Below are 20,939 nucleotides of genomic sequence, written 5' to 3'. Positions count from 1 at the left end.
AGAACAAGGACCCTAACAGAACCTACCTTCTATAGGATACAAGAGAATGCCTGTAACTCCTAATGTTATGTTTCTCTCATGAGGCCAGTTGTGATTATTCAGTGAGGAAATGTAGGTTAAGTCACTGAACACTGTAAATGCTGTGGAGAATTTGGTAGCATCATCGTTATTATTTGACCCAATTTGCTAGCTCTCACCTAGCTTGGCCATTCTGAAATCTGTTGTTCATGAGATTCACTTAATAAAATAGTTACAAATATGGATTCTGGACATCCAATTTGGGAAATTCTACTTAGTCAGACTGAGGTTGGATCTGGGAATGTGTAATTGTAATACCCCAGCCCCAGGTGAATGGATGCATTTGGTGGCTTCATAGGTAGACATGTGGAATCCACTGAGAAGAGCCTTAGAGAACCTGAGTCCTTGGTCAGTAAGGTCCATTGAATGGAGTTCTGCTTCGTAATAGCAGTTGGAGGAGCTTTCCCTGCAAAGTCTGCAGGCATGTGAGGGTGTCAGAATGTTTGCACACCTGGGAGGGGTCCTGGGAGGAGGGAGGGCAGAGCACCTAACAGAAGATCTGTCTCCATGACAATCTGTTAGCCTCGTTGCTGCCCTGGGTTTAGTGGGTGTGAAGGTATGTCTATGGTATTGACGAGGGAAAGTGATTCGTAGCTTATGAAGTAGGAAAATTACTAGGACTGAATTTTTGTTTGAAAAACCAAATAATTAAGGAGCAAAACACACTTTGCAAAGAACCAGTTTACATGTCCAGCATCATTAAAATAAGCCTCTTTGACAATTGGCTGCTGGTTCCTTTCAGCCAAGGACAGACTGGGTATTTCTGAAAGAGCTCTGCAGCAGTAAGCTGGCTGTTGATACATCCCCCAGTCCACTCTATGTTTCTGGAAGAAATGCACACATTAGTGTCAAGTAGTTACCATTGAGTGAGACACTGACAAGAAGTCAGAAGCAGTTTCTCTTATTTTCTTTGGCAAGCATATTCGGTAGACAGTCTTGGCTAATTCAGGAATGGCTACAATTAAGAAATTGTTTTCAATATGTAACATAGTTTTGCCTGCCTCCATCCCTCCAGCATACCCTTACTCTGTGTTTTTTAAAATTTTAGCATTTTTCTTCCTGTAAACATTTTGCTACTTGCACTGTTTAACAGAAAGAGCTGTGTTAATTGTATGATTTTTCCACCTCCCCCATTTCTTTCCTTTATACTTCCATCATGTTCTGGGATAATTTTAAGGCTATTGTTGATTACTTTTCCAATTTTAAAACTTTTCATAATTATGTTATATTTTTCTTTACTGCCAAACTTCCTGTTTCAATAATATTTACATAATTGAATATATATTCAATTATATAAATTAAATTCGTAGAATATAAAATATTCAGTTTATTTTCTTCATGTATTTCCTTTTCATATTTTTGTTTCTTCTCTTTTTAAGTCAATTATAGCCCCCTCTCAAGATTTAAGGATTATCAAGTTTAAGTAGTATTAAACTATGCCGTCACATCCCATTCTAGTTTACCTTACTCAAAAACTGACATAGAAAAGGACACAGTAATTCTTACTCTGCCCTCTGGTGGAGGCAAGTGAGTACACATGTTTTCTCTCTAGCCTTGTCTGCTTTGCAGCATGTAAGAAATAATGCCTACACATATTGAGCATCACATTGAGCATTGTGGCAGGCGTATCATTTAAGCCTCACAACAGTGTGGGATGCTATTATATGGAAATTGAAGGTCATGTAAGTCAGAAACTAGCTTACAGAGTCAAGATCAAATCCTAGGATGACCAAATCCAAAGTCTATGCTGCCTCCTCCATCTAATATTTTCAATCAAGAAAATAGCCTAATAGAACTATGCATTGGGTCTCTAATAACTATGGGCAGGTAAGCGTACCGGATTTGGTGTCAGAAAGACCTGGCTTTACATCCCCATGACTATTCTGTAACTACCAATTTGTAATATGGTCAGTGATGTTATAGCAACTATACGTAGTGACAGGTGGGTGCTGGATTAGTTGGGGAGATCACCGCATGAGTTGTGTAAATGTCTGACCACTATGCTGTGCACCTCAAACTAATATAATATCAATGTCAACTGTAACTGCAAAATAAAATAAATCATAATTTTGAAAGAAAGAAGGAAAGAGGAAGGAAGGAAGGAAGGAAGGAAGGAAGGAAAGAAGGAAGGGAAGAAGGAAGAGAGGAAGGGAGAGAGGGAAAAAATCTGGCTGTAAAATATTTCCCTGCCACTTACTGTCTCTGTCACCTTGGGCAAGTTATTTAACACTTCTGCTTTCTCATTTACTATTCTCTGTGATAGTAATGGCTGCGTTTTACAGGTCTTTGGTGAGAAATGAATGAGATAATTCATGAAAAGACAAGGTAAGTAACCAATGGTAGGTCTCATGATATAAACTTATTGAAAAGCATTGAGCATGCCCAAACTCAAGTTTTTTGGGCACTTTTCTTTTGGTTCTTGTCTTTTATATGACTTCCTCATAAATTTTAAATGCAATTTTCCTGGTAAAAAGGAACTTAATAGGCTTTTGGCATCTCACAGGGCTAGCCCCAGGAACTGACTTTTTTCCTCAGTGAGTCTAGTTTATGAGAGAGTTGGCTTCGCTTTCATTAAATAGGAAGGGACTGATACTCAGGTTCAAATGAGAATCTGGTCCTTGGACTTTTATTCCTTGTATATTATTCCATTAAAAACCATTTAGAAATTTATCTCTTAATAAAAATTTATCAATGTATTCCCTCAATGGTTCATTTGAGATTTGGTCACTAAATTCTGGTCGGTGCCAAATCTTGCTGACTAAAGGGGCTTACCAAGCTTGAAAAAGGAGTTACCATCAAATGAAAATATTTTCCATGAAGGAAACAAAATCATGTGGGATAGTTCTGAGGGTGGTAAAACTCTCTTAAAATGCCTCAGAAACTCACGAAAAAATAAATGGCACAATTAAAAAAAAAATTCCAGAATGTTTCCAAGAATGTGGAGAGACTGCAATTTTTATATCACACCAATGAGCCTGTGAATTGACATGGTGTTTTTGTAAAGCAACGTGGTCGTTTGTAGTGAGAGCTTTAAAAATGTTCATACTTGTTGAACTTTCACTTTCAGAAATCTGCCCTAAAGAGAGAAGCAAGCCAAGTTTTATCTAAAGAGATGCTCATCACTGCATTACTGACAACCAAAACGTTAGAAATGACCAAAGTGAATCATAGAGGATTGTGGACCTAAATTACTGTATTTATACTAAAATGAACTACAATATAGCCATTAAAAAATATTGCGATGGGAGATAACTTGGGAAAATAAAATATAGTGATAGGTGGAAAAAGAAAACCGAAATACTAAACTGTCTATACTATAAACTATCTTGTCTATGTTCAAATGATGTACATATACATTGCATTACAAACAAATACAGTATTTCCTTCCTATATCATTCTCCTTCTTCATAATTTAATATAATTTTCTATGTTACTCCAGAACTATTTGTTGTCTCCAATAGTTCATATAATCAAGAATGGGTTGTACTTAAAGCATCAACACTAGTATCGTGGATTATTATCCTGAATAAGGAAAGGATTCTGACAACCAACAGGGGTATGAATCCAGCAATTATGGCTGGCTGTTTATTTCTAATGCGCAGTTGATGTAGTAACATCATTAATTCCTCGATTTTGTTGTTGTTGTTGTTGTTGTCTTATTTACCAAAAGCCAGGTCTACACCTTGCTTTAATTTGCACATTGATCATTTTTAAAAGGATTCAACATTGCTTTGATAATAAATTATTGCATTTTAATTCTATTATGAATCTTTTGTGTTTTCAGCTTTATTGAGTTATAATTGAAAAGTAATAAACTGCACATGTTTAAAGTATATAAATTGATAATCCTAAAATTTATATGGAACCATAAAAGACCCCGAATAGGGGTGGATGGATGGCTGTTGGTTAGAGGGCGTGTTCTTAACAACAGCGTTGCCAGTGCGATTCCACATGGGCCAGTGAGCTGCGCCCTCCACAACTAGACTGAAGGACAATGACTTGGAGCTGATGGGCCCTGGAAAAACACACTCTTCCCCAAAATTCCCCAATAAAAAAAAAGACCCTGAAGAGCCATGGCAATCCTGGGAAAGAACAAAGCTGGAGGTATCAGGCTACCTAATATCAACCTATGCTACAAGGCCATAGTAATCAGAACAGCATGATACTGGAATAAAAACAGACACATAGATCAGTGGAACAGAATAGAGAGCCCAGAAATAAATCCATGCCTGTATGGTCATTTAGTCTATGACAAAGGAAACAAGAATATACACTAGGGTAAAGACAAGCCTATTCAACAAATGTGCTGGGAAAACTGGTCCATGTTTTTACTCCAATACAAGAATAAACTCAAATTGAATTAAAGACTTAAATTTAAGACCTGAAACCATAAAACTCCTAGAAGGAAACATAGCCAGTAAATCTCAGACATTACCCTTAATAATATTTTTACTGATAAACAGAGGGTGCCAAAAAAATGCATACATGTTTTAAGAAAGAAAAAACTGTATTAAAATTGTAATACTCAATATATGCCAATACGAAAGATGAATACAAGTCATGTGTATACATTTTTTTTTTTGGCATCCCTAGTATGTCTTGGGCAAGGAAAACAAAAGAAAAAATAATGGACTACATCAAACTAAAACGTTTTTCCACAGCAAAGGAACCGTTACAAAATGAAAAGACATCCTGTTGAATGGGAGAAGACATTTGCCAATGATACATCTGATAAGGAGTTAATATCTAAAATACACATACATGCACAAAAAACCTCACAACTCAACACCAAAAAAATCAAACACTCCAATTGAAAAACGAACAGAGGACCTGAATAGACATTTCTCCAAAGAGGACATACAGATGGCCAATAGATATATGAAAAGATCTCGGTGTCACTAATCAGAGAAATGCAGATAAAAACTACAATAAGATGTCACCTCACACCTATCAGAATGGCTATCGTCAATAAATCAACAAACAAGTGTTGGTGAAGATGTGGAGAAAAGGGAACCCTCGTACACCGTTGGTGCAGCCACTTGGAAAACAGTCTGGAGTTTCCTCAAACAATTAAAACTAGAACTACCTTATGACCCAGCAATGCTATTGCTGGATATTTATCCAAGAAATCCAAACACTGATTGAAAAGATGTATGTACCCTGTGTTCAACAGATATTTTTTGAGCATCAAATATATGCCAGGCATTGTTTAGGTGCTGGGATTCTGAAGGAACAAACAGCTATAATTTTGTATCTTCCGAGTTACAGGAAACAAGATTTAAACACAGATTGTTCAAAATTTGCATTCCAAACCACCATATCAGTGGTTCTCAAAGTTTTATGGGAATACATATCACCTGAGAAGCTTATTATTGTAGTAAGGCACATTGACTCCCTGCAGATTCTAATGCAGAAGCCTCAGGAGTCTGCAATGTAACCATCATAACTGATTCTAATGTAAGTGGTCCGCGGACCACACTTTGAGAAGCAGTGCTCCGAGTACACTGCTACAAACTACCAAAGAGAAAGGCAACGCTCCTTTTTCATTGTGTCTAATCAGAGTGCATCCTCAGTATTTCCCCGATTTATATAAGCCAGTCTCCTTGAATCCAGGGTTTATATACCCAAAGTTCATAAGAATGTAACAACCCTCTTATCTACATTTTATCTTTACAGATTTTTAGTTTGGAAATATATAGCTCTAAGCAGACTTACAAGGGCTAAACCAAATTTAAAGGGTGAATGAAATACAAATATTTTTGTTCCACATCTAAATACAGAGGTGCCAAAAATTTTATACACATTTTAAGAAAGGAAAACTGTATTAAATTGTAATACTTAATGGAGACCAATAACAAAAGATGAATACAAGTCACATTTGACTTCTGCAATTACAAGGGGTATTCAAAATGGTTACCATCAGCATCCAGACACTTCTGATTATGGCAAAGTTACTGCTTGAGCAACGTTGACCAAGTGTCCACTTGTATACATTTTTGGCACTCCCGGTATATTCACTTTCTACATTGTTAATAAAACATTTTCCCCCTTGTCCATAATAATGAATCTTAGGGACTTCTAGTATAGCTTCCTACAATGGTTAGAAATAAAGTGTCCCCGTTTCAAAAAAGGTCAGTAAGAGAGTCACTGGGTGCATTAGTTCTCTATTGCTCTCTTCCAGAGTTTAGCACCTTAAAACAAGCATTATCTCAGTTGCTGTAGGTCAGGATGTTTCAGGGTATTTCAGGCTCAGGTTCTCACACTGGAGTGCAATCAAGATGTTGGCTAGACTTGCAGATATCTCAAAGCTCCATTCAGCTTTGGATGTGCTTCCAACCTTATTTATTAATTTGGCTGTTTGCCAGGACTATGAAGATCTGTTCATGTTTCCAAGTTGAATCCCAGGATTTCCCCACTATATGTCTGTCTTATAGCATGGCGACTCTTTGCCCAGAGCGAGGGATCAGGGAAGAGTGACAGAGAAAATGCCCCAAGATGAAGCTGTAGTCTGTTTAGAACTTAATCTTGGAAGTGCATTTCATAATCTCTGTTGCATTCTATTTGCTAAATCAATTTCACACTTAAGGGGAAGGAATTATATAAAGACATGTGATAGGCATTATAATGGCTCCTCCTGAAGATGTTCACGCCTTAATCCTTGGAACCGTGGATGTTACATTGGAACCTTGGAACAATCCGTGGATGTTACATTGGAACCTTGGAACAATCCGTGGATGTTACATTGGAACCTTGGAACAATCCGTGGATGTTACATTACATGACAAAAAAAAAAGGACTTTGCAGATGTGATGAAGGTTAGGACCTTAAAGGTGCGGAGGTTCATCTGGATTATCCAGGTGGGCCTAATTAATCAATTAATCACCTCAGCCCTTAAAAGCGGAAGAGGAAGGCAGAAGAGGAAAGAGAACGGATGCAGGCAGAGTGGCAATCAGAGGGATTCCAAGGGTGATAGGTATTAGAGGTGCTATTCAAGCTCTGAGACATAAGCGCCCGGTACTTATGTCTCAATGCTGGAGAGAGGCTTCCAGAAGCTCATCCAAAACATGAGAAGGTTCACAGGTTCTAGGAGCAAAGACTGTTCCCTTCATGACAGCCAGCGAGGAACTGGGGATCTGAATCCTACAACCTCTGAATTTGGCCAACAACCTGAAAAAGCTTGGAAGCAGACTCATCCCCTGAGACTCCGGTAAGGAATGCGTACCGCCCTACACATTAAGTTTAGGCTGGTGAGACCAGCAGGGGCTTTTTCTTACGGAACTTTGAGATAATATTTCGTTGTTGTTTAAAACTGCTAAATATGATGTAATTTGCTATGACCACACTATAAAATGAATATCAGGAGGTGGGATCATTACAGGCTGCCAACCACACTGAGTCTGTGCAGAGAATGAATGACTTTTTCACAGAAGCATAGAGAACACATTCTGTAGTGCCTGGGTTTACATGGAAATAAAAAGCTCCTTTTGCCAGTACCATCAATTATAAGTTAGGTGCAATGTCCCCACACTGTGCAAGAGGAATAAGCAAATTCACCTTCATGGGCTACCACTAAAAATTAGAAATGGCCTGAAAATAAAAGTAGATAAAGTGGGAAATAATTCTTCAGGAGCCTTTCATTGTTGTGGGTTTGTTTGGTGGGTTCTCATGATGTTGCCATGGCTTAAGAAGCTCTGCCCAGGGCTGAACTGGCACCCTCAGATGTTGAGCCTAGTGTAAATAAGACAGCTGCTACTCTTGAACTTGATAATTCCTAGTTGGATGAGGGTAGGAAACAGGTGGTAGGGCAGTTTGTAATGATGAATCTTGAATAGCTGGCTAACCCTTGATGGCAAAGAAACCTCCAATTTGCTTAGTATTTGGGAAAGCTGTAACCAAATTGTGCTATTTCTTGTTTTGGATTTTTTTTTTATGTGTGTGGTGTGTGTGTGTGTGTGTGTGTGCGCGCGCGCATGCTTCACAAAATTGGACCACATGAAAAACATCTGAGAAGCTATTGAAAAATACTTATTCCCAGGTCTCATTGTGAGAGATTCTGATTAAATTGGTCAAGGTGGTGATAGAGAAGTTGAAAAGTCCTCTCTGGTTTGGGTTGGGTCATTCCTGTCTTTATAGAGATCAAGCTGACCAGTGGCCAACTTGCTGTTCCCATGGCAAAGAAACTCAGAGGGTAATGAAGAACTCAACTTATGTGCCTGATACATAAAAGCTCTCAAATAATATTTGTTGAGTAGATGAATAAAATAATACACATTGATGCCCTAGAAGAAAAGATAGGAAATACCATAAAACTGTACTCAGTTTTTCATGATCAGGTCATGGAATGACTTTAGGGTGGTCTTAGTATTCAATAATTACATTTAAAATGCAAGAGTGTTTCTTTCAGATTGAAATCATATTCACAGGATGGCCTGAGGATTAAATGCAAATTACAAAACAACTTCAAAAAATCATTACACTTTCTATATCACACTGCCCTTTGAAGAGTCTTTGTCTTTTCTGCAGACAATACAAGAAAAATCTTCTAGATCTTTACATTTAAAGGCAGACAGGTGTGTAAGAGAAATATTGAAATTTCTTTTATAGAGGATTAAAATAACCTTAGAAGACTGTTAAGGAAAGCACCAGTAAACATATAGTTTGCCTTAAGAGTAACTTAAGTTTTATTGTTGTTGTTGTTTTTAAACTACACAAAGGGAGGAAGACAGATTTTCTGGATGTCTTCTTCCAGTTCCATTCAGCTTTTGATAATACATAAAAATCTTGAGTATTTTTGTCAAAACCCTATTTTGAGCTCTAGGATTGGAATTCAGCTTGTGAGAATCTAATCTATTTTCCAAGACCCTTTTTTTAAACCAGCTTTTGACATCTTGCTCATACTGTCAAATCTATGTAAGAAATTCTCCTCCTTCCCCTCCCACTTCCCATTGCAAAGCTTGCGTCCCCTTTAGCTCAAGTGCCAACCAATGGTGTTTTGTGAATGCCATCTTTTTCCTTGCTAAGCCTATGGTTATGTGTCAGTTTCCAGGATTTCCATTACTAATGCCACCCCTTCCTTCGAAGTTCTATTTTTAAAAATGTCCTTTTAGCTTTGGCTTGCTCTCCATTAGCTGACCTCTGTCTTTTGACTCTTCTGTTCTATGAATAGAAGCAAGGGCAAAATGATGCAGAGGGATATGCTAATTTCTACTTGCTCTGAAATGATGTTGACACAAGGAATGCATCACACCTGGTGTGTCCCAATGAGAATAAAAAATATAAAGGAGCAGCTGCCAACTTTTCAGAAACATGATCATCTTCCCTCCTCCTGCAAATGGTTGTGTGGTTTGTTGGAAAAACAGCAATTTAAAACTTTAACTCCGTTGGGCTTGTCACCAATTTGATAGCTGACTTCTGGCTTCTACTTCATTAACTATGTATTCATCCTGTTGAGATGAGGTAGTGCTTTCCTTGGTTAGTTTGAAAACTAATTTTAAATGTCTATTTTAATACGGGTCTCAAAAAGGTAGCTATTGTTGATTTCATCATAAACAGTTGTTGGAAGCTCTGTGCCCTATAGAATAGTAAAACTATTAGGAAAGGACACAATCAATTAGTTTGAGATAATTATATAAAAAATAAGGTGCATTTCTTATAGGGCGGGAGTAGATAGGAACAGGAGTAGAAATGGTAGAATGAGACTTGAATGAAGAGGATATCAGTTTTTGTTTGTTTATTCAATTTCTATTGGTTTTTCTCTTCAATATATGACGATAGGTAAACCTCTCATTTTGGAAAACAAAGCCCCTCCTTAGACCATCCTCATTCAATAACGCTCTCTTGTATTTTCCTTTCAGAGTACCTGGCAGAATCATTTCATGTCTTCACCATTACCCTTTGCTTCTCATCCCATGTAATCCATCTTTTTTCTCCCAAAGCTATTTTAAGACTGCTCCTGTCAAAGTGACGCAATCCTGATTTTTCTTCACATCATTTGAAATGTGGGTCACACCTTCTATGTCAAAACTGTTCTCTCTCTTGGCTTCTTGTATCCCTCTCTGCCTATTCTCCATCCATTTCTTTGGCCACTCCTTTTTCAATTCTCCTTTGTGAGCTTGCCTTCCTCAGTTGCCTGCAGATGGTGTGTGCACTAGTTCCCAGCACACTCTTCTTTCATTTGAAATAATCTCCTGCATTTGGTTTTCTCCACTCCCAGAGTTTGGTTATCATTTCTATCTACATATTTTACCATGCATATTTGATATATAATATTGTACAAATTTAAGATGTGCCATGTGTTTCCTTTGACACATTTATACATTGTGGTATGATTGCCACTGTAGTGATATTTATCACCTTACATAATTATTATAAAACATTGTTGTCCTTATTCTTATACTGTATGGTCTCTATGGCTTTTTACTACTCATTGCAAGTCTGTGCCCTTAAAAACATCAATCGTATCTCCCCAGCCCCCAATACCTGCTAACCACCATTTTATTCTGTTTTATGAATTTGACCTTTTTAGATTCCACATATCAGTGATATCACACAGCACTTGTCTTTCTCTGTCTGACTTATCTCACTTAGCTTAATGTGCTCAAGGTCCATTCATGTTGCAAATGGTAGCATATCTTCCTTTCTCATAGCTGAATAACATTCTACTGTGTACATATACTATATCTTTTGTATCTATTAATCCATTGATAGCCATTTAGGTTGTTTCCATATCTTGGCTATTGTGAACAATGCCGTGATGAACATTGGAGTTCATATATCTCTTCAAAATCCAGTTTTTATTTCCCTTGGGTTTGGAAGGAGGAGGAGGAGGAGGAGGAGGAGAAGACGGAGAAGACGGAGAAGACGGAGAAGACGGAGAAGACGGAGAAGAAGAGAAGAAGAGAAGAAGAGAAGAAGAGAAGAAGAAAAGAAGAAGGTATCCTCCTTCCTAGGTAGGGAAAAACCCAGTTCTTCCCTACTATGTTTGTTCCCGATGAGTCTCGTTTACTATTCACTGAAAACACATTACTTCTGATATTTCTGGTCACCAAATATATAGAGGTTTTTCTCCACACCCAGCAATTCGCTGCAATATCACCTGTGTGTCCTATAATTTAACTCAATTCTAACAGTCCCTACATGGATGGTGTCAGATCCCACAGCTTAAGGGCTCAGTTCCACAAAACTGCCCCTCATCCCCACTTCAAACATTAGTTGCAAACTCAGGTTGTCACTTGGGCTTGGACCAACTGGCTATATCTGCAGTTCCAATGATTCTCTCCTCAGGTTCAGTTAATTTGCTGGAGTGGTTCACAGGACTCAGAGAAACACTTTTCTTACTTTCACTAGTTTATTATCAAAGGATATTCTAAAGGACTCAGTTGAACATCCAGATGGAAGAGTTGAGCAGGGCAAGCAAGGACTGTGGGAAGGGTCACGGAGCTTCCATGCCCTCTCTGAGTGTTCTACTCTCCTAGCACCTCCACATATTCACCAACCTCAAAGCTCTCTGAAACCCATCCTTTGGGGATTTTATGGGGGCTTCCTTACGTTGTCATGATGGAGTACTAACTCCTTTTCCAGCTCATGTCCCCTCTCTGGAGGATGAGGAGTGGGGATGATAATTCTAAGCTAATCATGGTTTGGTCTTTCTGGTGACTAATGCCTACTCAGGTGCCATCCAGGAGCCCACTCAGAGTCACCTCAATAGAACGAAAGATGGTTCTAGTGCTCTCACCATTTAGGAAATTACAAAGTTTGTAGGAGCTCTGTACCAGGAACCAGGGCAGAGACCAATATGTATGCTCTCTCAGGGTATGTGTACCCAGAAGTGAAATTGCTGGATTGTATGATACTTTTATTTTTAAGTTTGAGGAACCTCCATTGTTTTTCATAGTGGTGGGACCAATTTATATTCCCATCAATAGTGTGTAAGGGCTTCCTTTTTTAAAATTTTATTAAATGTATTGGAGTGACATTGGTTAGTAAAATTATATAGGTTTCAAGTGTACAATTCTATAACATATCTGTGTATTGCATTGTGTGTTCACCACCCAGAGTCAGTTCTTCTTTTAACCCCCTTTATTCGTTTCTACCACCCTTCTTCCCCCGTTATCCTCTGGTAACTACTAAATTGTTGTCTGTCTTTGATTTTTCTGTTTGTTTGTTTGTTTGTCCTGTTCATTTGTTGCTTTCAGTTTTATATCCCATTTATCAGTGAAACCCATGTATCCCATAGATGAGTTTTATATCCCATATATGATATATCCCATATCCCATATGAATCATATGGTTCTTGACTTTTTCTGTCTGACTTATTTTGCTTAGCATGACTATCTCAAGATCCATCCATGTTGTAGCAGATGGCAGTATTTTATCTTTTCTTATGGCTGAGTAATATTCCATTGTATATATGTACCACATCTTTATCCAATCATCTATCGAAGGACACTGGTTGTTTCCATGTCTTGGCCACCGTGAATAATACTGCAATGAACATAGGGTGGACGTATATCTTTACAGATAAATGTTTTCAGATTTTCTTTTCATTACATCCTTGCCAGCACCAATTGTCTCTCTTCTTCTTGATAATAGACAACATAACAGGTATGAAGTAACATTGTGGTTTTGATTTGCATTTCTCTGGCAATAAATGGTGAGCATCTTTTCATGTGCCTGTTGGCCACTGATGTCCTCTTTGGAAAAAATGTCTATTTGGTTTGCAAAAATTTTCTTCCATTCTGTAGGTTGTTTTGTCATTTTTGTCAATTGTTTATTTTACTGTGCAGAAGCTTTTGAGTTTGATATAGTCCCATTTGTTGATTCTTGTTTTAGTTATTTGTGCTTTTGGCATTGTGTCCAAGAAATTATTTCCAAGGCCAATATCAAGGCACTCCTTTCCTATTTTTTTTTCCTCTGGAAGCTTTATGGTATCGGGTCTTATGTTTAAGTCTTTGATTTATTTTGAGTTAATTTTTGTAAGAGATGTGAGATAGTACAATTTCATTGTTCTGTATATGTTTATTTAGTTTTCCCAGCACTATTTGTTGAAGAGAATATTTTTTCCCTCTTGGGTGTTCATGGCTCCCTTGCTGAATATTAGTTGACCATAAATGCTGGAATTTAATTCTGGGCTCTCTATTCTGTTCCATTGGTCTATTTTTGTGCCAGCATCATACTGTTTTTATTACTATGGCTTTGTAGTATAGTTTTTAATGTTATTTTTCTAATACAATTGACATACAATATTATATTAGTTTCAGGTACAATATAGTGACTTGATATTTATATATCTTATGCAGTGATCACTCTGAAAAGTCTAGTAGTCATCTGACACCATACATAGTTATTACAATGTTGTTGATTATATTACTATGCTGTACTTTATATCCCCATGATTATTTTAATAACTGGTAATTTGCATTTCTTAACGCTTTCACCTTTTTCACCCGTCCCCTCAACCCCTTCCCATCTGGCAACCACTAATTTATTCTCTGTATCTATGAGTTTGTTTCTCTGTTCATTTATTTTATTTTTTAGATTCCATATATAAGTGCAATCTTATGGTATTTGTCTTTCTCTGTCTGACTGATTTTAGTCAGCATGATGTCCTTAAGTCCATCCATGTTGTTGCAAATGTCAAGCTTTCCTTCTTTTCTAAGCCTGAATAATATTCTCTCTCTCTCTGTCTCTCTCTCTGTCTCTCTCTCTGTCTCTCTCTCTGTCTCTCTCTCTCTCTCTCTCTCCCTCTCTCCCCCCCTCTCTCCTCTCTCTCTCTCTCTCTCTCTCTCTCACTGTGTGTGTGTGTGTATGTGTGTGTGTGTATCTCACATCTTTATCCATTCACCCTTCACCCTTCAGTGGACACTTAGATTGTTTTCATATTTTGGCTATTGTTTTTGTTTTCTTCAGATAAATAAATATCCAGATTTGGAATTGTTGGATCATATAATGGTATTACAATAACTTTGAGAAACCTCCATATCATTTGCCATAGTGGCAATACCAAGTTACATTCTCACCAACAGTGCACAAGTGTTCCCTTTTTCCACATCCTCTCCAAAACTTGTTATTTCTGTCTTTTTCATAATAACCATTCTAACAGGGGTGAGGTGATTCTCATTGTGGCTTTCATTTGCAGTTCCCTGATAATTGGGAATGTTGAGCATCTTTTCATGTGGTTCTGAATCATTTGTATGTCTTCCTTGGAAAAATGTCTATTCAGGTCCTCTGCCTGTTTTTAAATCAAATTGTCTTTTTGCTATTGAATTGTCTGAGTTTATATATTTTAAATATAAACCCCTTATCAGATATATGATTTGCAAATATTTACTCCCATTCAGTAGGTTGGCTTTTCATTTTGTTGATAGTTTCCTTTGCTGTGCAGAAGCTTTTCAGTTTGTAGTCCAACTTTCTCAATTTTGCTAATTGCCTTTGGTTTTGGAGTCGGATTAAAAAATCATCGTCAAGACTGACGTCAAGAAGCTTACTTGCTTATGATTAATTCTACGAGTTTTCATGGCCCAAGGTCTTACATTTAATCCATTTTGAATTAATTTTTGTGTATGGTATAAGATAGTGGTCTAATTTCATTCTTTTGCTTGTGGTTGTCCAGTTTCCCCAACACCATTTATTGAAGAGACTGTCCTTTCCCCACTGTTTATTCTTGACTCCTTTGTCATGAACACATTAACCATATATGTTTGGTTTTTTGTTTTGCTTTGTTTATTTTCTGGGCTCTCTGTTCTGTTCCATTGATTTATGTGACTGTTTTTATATTAATACAATATTATTTTGATTACAATTATTTTGTAATATAGTTTGAAATTGTGGAGGGCAATGCTTCTAGCTTTATTCTTTTTTGAAATATCTTTGGCTATTATGTTGTGTTATATACCTGCTATACCCACCTTGTTGAGAGTTTTTATTATAAATAGATTTTGAATTTTGTCATAGGCTTTGCTACATTTATTTATATGATTATATTATTTTTATCCTTCATTTTGTTAATGTGGTATATCACTTTGATTGATTTGCAAATGTTGAGCCATCTGTACATTCTGGAATAAATTCCACTTGATCATGGTATATGATACTTTTAACGTATTGTTGAATTTGGATTGCTAACATTTTTTGAGGATTTTTGTATGTATATTCACCAGGGATATTGGACTGTAATTTTTTTTTCCTTGTGGAGTCCTTGTTTGGTTTAGGTATCAAGGTAATTCTCGTTTTACAAAATTTGTTTGAAGTGTTTCCTTTTATTTCTTTCCTTCTTTTTATAAGAATTTGAGAGGAATTGGTAATAATTATTGTTATTTTTTTTAAATGTTTTGTAGAATTCACTAATACGCTGCCTGGTCTCAAACTTTAGTTTGTTTGGAGGTTTTCAATTACTTATTCAGTCTCCTTACTAGCAATAACTGGAGTGTTCATAGTTTTTATTTTTTCATGATTCAGTCTTAGTGGTTTGTATATTTCTAGAGTTTATCCATTTTTTTCCTAGGTCGTCCAGTCTAATTCTTTATAGTAATCTCTTATGTTCCTTTTATTTCTGTGGTGTCAATTATAATATCTCCTCTTTCATTTCTCATTTTACTTGAGTCACCCTTCTTGGTGAGTCTAGCGAAAGGTTTGTCAATTTTGTCTTGTCATTTCAAAGAACAAGCTCTCAGTTTTATTGATATTTTATATTGTCTTTTTAGTCTCTATTTCAGCTCTGACCTTTATTTTCTTCTGATAACTTTAGGTTTCTTTCGTTCTTCTTATTTCAGTTCCTTGAGGAGTAAAGTTAGGAGTAAAGTATTGGAGACTTGAGATATAATATTTCTTGATTATTAATGCAGGCATTTATGATTATGAATTTCACTCTTAGAAATTCTCTGCTGCATTACATAAGTTTTGGTGTATTGTATTTCCATTTCCATTTGTCTCAAGGTATTTTTTAAAATTTTTCTTTTGATTTCTTCTATGACCCTTTGATTGTTCAGTACCATGTTCTTTAATCTCATATTTGTGATTTTCTAATTTGTAATCACATATTTGTGATTTTCTAATTTTCTTCTTTTCATTGATTTCTAGTTTCATACAATTGTAGTTGGAAAATATGCTTGATGTGATTTCAATCTTCTTAAATTTAACAAGACTTATTTTGTGGCCTAACATATGATATAACCTAGAGAATGTTCAGTGTGCTCTTGAGAGGAATATATAATCTGTTGCTTTGGGATGGAATGTTCTGTATATATCTGTTAAGTCCACCCATCGCAAAGTGTCATTTATGTCACATGTTTCCTTATTGTTATCTGTCTGAGGCGATCTATCCATTGATGAAAGTGGGGTATTAAAGTCTCCTAGTATTTTTGTCATGCTGTCTATTTCTTTTTCTGTTTATATTTGCTTTATATGCTTAGGTGCCCCATGTTGGGTGCATAAATCTTTATAAATTTTGTAGCCTTTTGTTGGATTGACCCATTTATCTTTATGTAACACCCTTCCTTGTCTCTTTGTACAGTCCTTGTTTTAAAGTTGATTTTGTCTGGTATAAGTATAGCAACCCAAGTTTTCTTTTGGTTTCCATTTGCATGGGGTATTTTTTTTTTCACCCCTTTACTTTGTGTGTGTTCTTACAGCTTAAATGAATGTCTTGTAGGTGGCATATAAATGGCTCTTTCATTCTTTTTCTTTTTTCAAATCCATTCAGGCATTCTAAGTTTCTTCAATGAAGATTTAGTCCATTTATTTTAAAGTCCTATATTATTGATAGGTATGTGCTTATTGTTTTCTGCCTATTTGTAGTTTCTGTTTCTTTTATTCTATTTGATGATTTTTCTGTAGTGGTATGCCTAGATTCATTTTTCTTTATCTTTTGTGTATTTATTATAAAATTTTACTTTCTGGTTACCATGAGGCTTTAATAAAATAACTTATATTTATAAGAGTTTATTTTAAGTTGATAACAACTTATGTTTGAATGTATTCTACAATTTTACTCTTTTCCCATGTTTCGTGTTTTTTATGTCACATTTTACATCTTTTTATTTTGTATATTCCTTTGCTAATTATTGTAGTTATGGTTACTTTTACTACTTCTGTCTTTTGACTTTCATACTAGTTTTTAAATGATTAATCCAACAACTTTACAACACTAGATTATTTTAAATTGAATAATATATTTTCCTTTGCCAGTGAGATTTATACTTTGATATATTTTTCTTTTACAAATTAGCACTCTTTATTTTCCACTTAAAGAAATACCTTTAACATTTCAAGTAAGAAGAGTTTAATGGTGATGAACTTCTTTATTTTTTGCTTGTCTGGAAACCAATCCTTCAATTCTGAATAATAACTTTGCCATCTAGAGTATTATCGGTTGAAAGGTTTTACTTTCAGTTCTTCAAATATATCACACTATTCCCTTCTGGCTTACAAAATCTGATGAAAATCTTATAGTCTTATGGGAGTTCCCTTGTATGTAACAAGTTGTTTTTCTCTTGATGCTTTTAAGTTACTCTTTTTGTCTTTACCTTTTGTCATTTTAATTATGTGTCTTGGCATGGGTCTGCTTGGGTTCATCTTATTTGGAACTCTGTGCTTCCTGGATCTTGATGTGTGTTTCCTTCCCCAGATTACACAAATTTTTAATAACCATTTTGTTCTTTATCTTTTAAAAAATACTTTAAATAAGTATTTTATTTACAGTTGACATACAATATTATATTAGTTTCAGGTGTACAACATAGTAATTAGACATTTATATAACTTATGAAGTGATCACTCCAATAAGTATAGTACCCATTTGGCACCATACATAGTTAATACAATATTATTGAATATATTCCTTATGCTGTACTTTACATCCCCATGACTATTTTATAACTGCCAATTTGTTCCCTTTTATTTTTAATTATAGTTGACATTCAATACTAGTTTCAGATGTAAAGCATTGTTGTTAGCATTTACATATATATATTTACAAAGTAATTACCCCAATAAGTCTTGTACTTATCTGGCACATACATAGTTATTAACAATATTATTGACTATATTCCCTATGTTGTACTTTACATTCCTGTGACTGTTTTGTAACTACCAATTTGTATTTCTTAATCCCTTCACCTTTTTCACCTATCTGCCAAATCCCCTCCAATCTTGCAACCATCAGTTTGTTCTCTGTATCCATGAGTCTGTTCCTATTTTTGTTTGTTCATTTATTTTGTTCTTTATATTCCACATATAAGTGAGATCATACGGTATTTGTCTATGTCTGCCTAACTTATTTCACTTAGCATAATATTCTCAAGGTTCATCCATGTTGTCACAAATGGGAAGATGTCATTCTTTTTTATGGTTGAATAATATTCCTTTGTATACCACAACTTTATCCAATTATCTATTGATGGGTACTTAGGTTGCTTCCATATATTGACTGTTGTAAATAAGGCTGCAATCAACATAGGGGTACATATATATTTTTGAATTAGTGTTTTGGATTTCTTCTGATGTAACTCAGAAATGGAATTGCTGGATTATAAGGTAGTTCTATTTTTATTTATTTACAGTTGGGTGCCTCAGTCTATCTCCTCTTTCTGTGCTTTTTTGGGGGGTGGTTATTTGACAACTCTTTCTCCATTGGTTATAGTCCTGTGGGACCCTTGAGCATAAACCCTGTTGGCCACTAGATCCAGGCAATTTAGAGGTGTTATCTAGGCAAGAGCTGCAAAAATTGAAGTGACAGAGGAAGGAAAAAGCTCCTTTTTGGAAGATACTGTCAAGCTGGAGGGTGGCAGAGGGAGAGTACAAAGATAGTGCCCACCAGACTCCATCCCTGGGAGTACGCCAGGATGCCTCTAGTGTATGTTAAATTAGATGCCTGCCCCTCTGGTTAATGCTTTAAGATAAGAAAATAAGCCTCATTTACATAAAGTCTGGGTGCTTCTCAATCAGCTGCGTCTGCCCTGCTCCCTGAAGTGAGTCTTGAGCCCAAAGGATCTTTAAGAGCTGTTTCTCAGTTTGCTCTAGGCTTGCGGCTCCTGTGGACATGAATACCATTGGTTTTCAAAGCTAAATGTTTTGGGGCTTATCTCCCAGGTGCAGGTCTTAAAAGTTGGATGCTTAATGTGGGGTTTTAACCCTTCACTCTACAGGGAGAAGCTCTAGGATTTGAGTTCCCTTCCAATTGTGGGTAGCCATTCCCAGGGTGGTGTTTATAATGATAATGTCTCTCAGCCTTTCCTACTCACTTCAATGTGTTTTTCTCATTTTCCTAATGTGTAAGGATTGTTCAGCTAGTTTTCAATTTTCTTTTTAGAGAAAGTTATTCCTTATGTAGCTTTAGATTCAGTGTATTTGTGGGGTGAGGTGAGTTCAGAATCTTCCTCCATTGCCATCTTGAATAAAAACCTGTAGTTTCACTTAGTCAATGGCACTGATAATATCTACCTCATATATTGAGCCAGAAGCCTCAGTCACCCTTGATTTCTAGTAATCAGTTTCATTAGAATCTTATTCATTTACCATTCTCTACCTTCTAAATTGAATTATCATGTCTTCCCTACTGTTCTCCGCTATTGAAGTATCTTTAATTTGGGCATAGAACTGTTCGGTAACTGTAACAACTTTCTAGTACTTGTTTTCTGTTGTTTTCACATTGCTTCCTTTTAGTCCATTTCCCATATTGCCATTTTAGTGATCTTTCAAAATTCAAATCTGATCAAACTACTTCTTTGCTTACATACCTTCAGGAATTTTTCACAGCTGGAGGATGAAATGCAGACTTTTAAATCATTTCCCACGTGTCATGAAATCAGCCTTGGACCCCTTCTTCTTCTTTTTCCTATCTGTAGTCACCTATATGCACGGCTCTGGTGTTCTATAAATATGCTATGTTCTGCTGTACCTCTGTGTGCATTTGCTGCTCTCTCTGTTCAGAACAAACTTCTTCTACTTCTGCCCGTGCATAACTCCTACATCTCCTAGATGTTTTAGCATAGGCATCATTTCTTCCAGTAGGCCTTCTTGGAACATATGACTCCTTGCCTCAAATTTGGGATAATTGCTCCTCTGCTGTGCTTTCATAGTAGTTTGTATGGAATCTCTATATTTATACTTACTGAATTGTAATTGTCTTTTTGATAGGATATTGTTTGAAATATTAATCCAGATTTTCTCCCAAGGCTTGTCTTTCTTATATTGTGTATACCCATTGCCTTTCTTCTATTCACTCTGTAGACTTGTTTAAAGGGAGATAAATACATTAAAAAATAGAGACTATAATTTTTAGTTGAAATTGCCTGAGACTTGGAGTTTAGAAAACAAGAAACTCTAGTTCTAAAGGACTTGGGGCATAAACAATAGATTAGGAAGAAAAGTTGGACGGCCAGACTGCCTCCACACTAAATCAAACATGCTTTGCACTTGGTGGGTGTGGGGCAAAGTGAGAAGGAAGTTAGAGGAGAAATAAAAGAGCCAAGGGGCTGAGTGTTCCTGAGAAGTGTCCAAAGACCAGAGCCTGCCATGTGGCTTTTATTTAGAAGGGGTCTTTTTTAATTTCAATAGGAAGCCTAGGAGAGAATGAATTGGTATCTTCTGAGGGGGACAGAGGTATTCGTTACCTGTCTATCTTAATGCTATTGAGAAAGCAAGAGCCATATAGTAGCTTCATTTTTTAAATTAATTCGAAACTAGCTAGAGAGTTATTCCTGAGGGTGAGGAGAGGGGAATTCCTGCTAAAATCAGTTGGAACTGCTTTGGTCACAGGAACCTCAGAATGACCAGGAATCGTGTGTAGTCTCTCTGAGGCTATGACATAGGCAAGATTCTTTATCAGTTTATCTGACAGTAGAGAACTAGTATCGAACAAAATC

Source organism: Rhinolophus ferrumequinum, chromosome 7 (assembly GCF_004115265.2).
Source record: "Rhinolophus ferrumequinum isolate MPI-CBG mRhiFer1 chromosome 7, mRhiFer1_v1.p, whole genome shotgun sequence".
Lineage (NCBI taxonomy): Eukaryota > Metazoa > Chordata > Mammalia > Chiroptera > Rhinolophidae > Rhinolophus > Rhinolophus ferrumequinum.
This window is presented reverse-complemented; position numbering follows the sequence as displayed.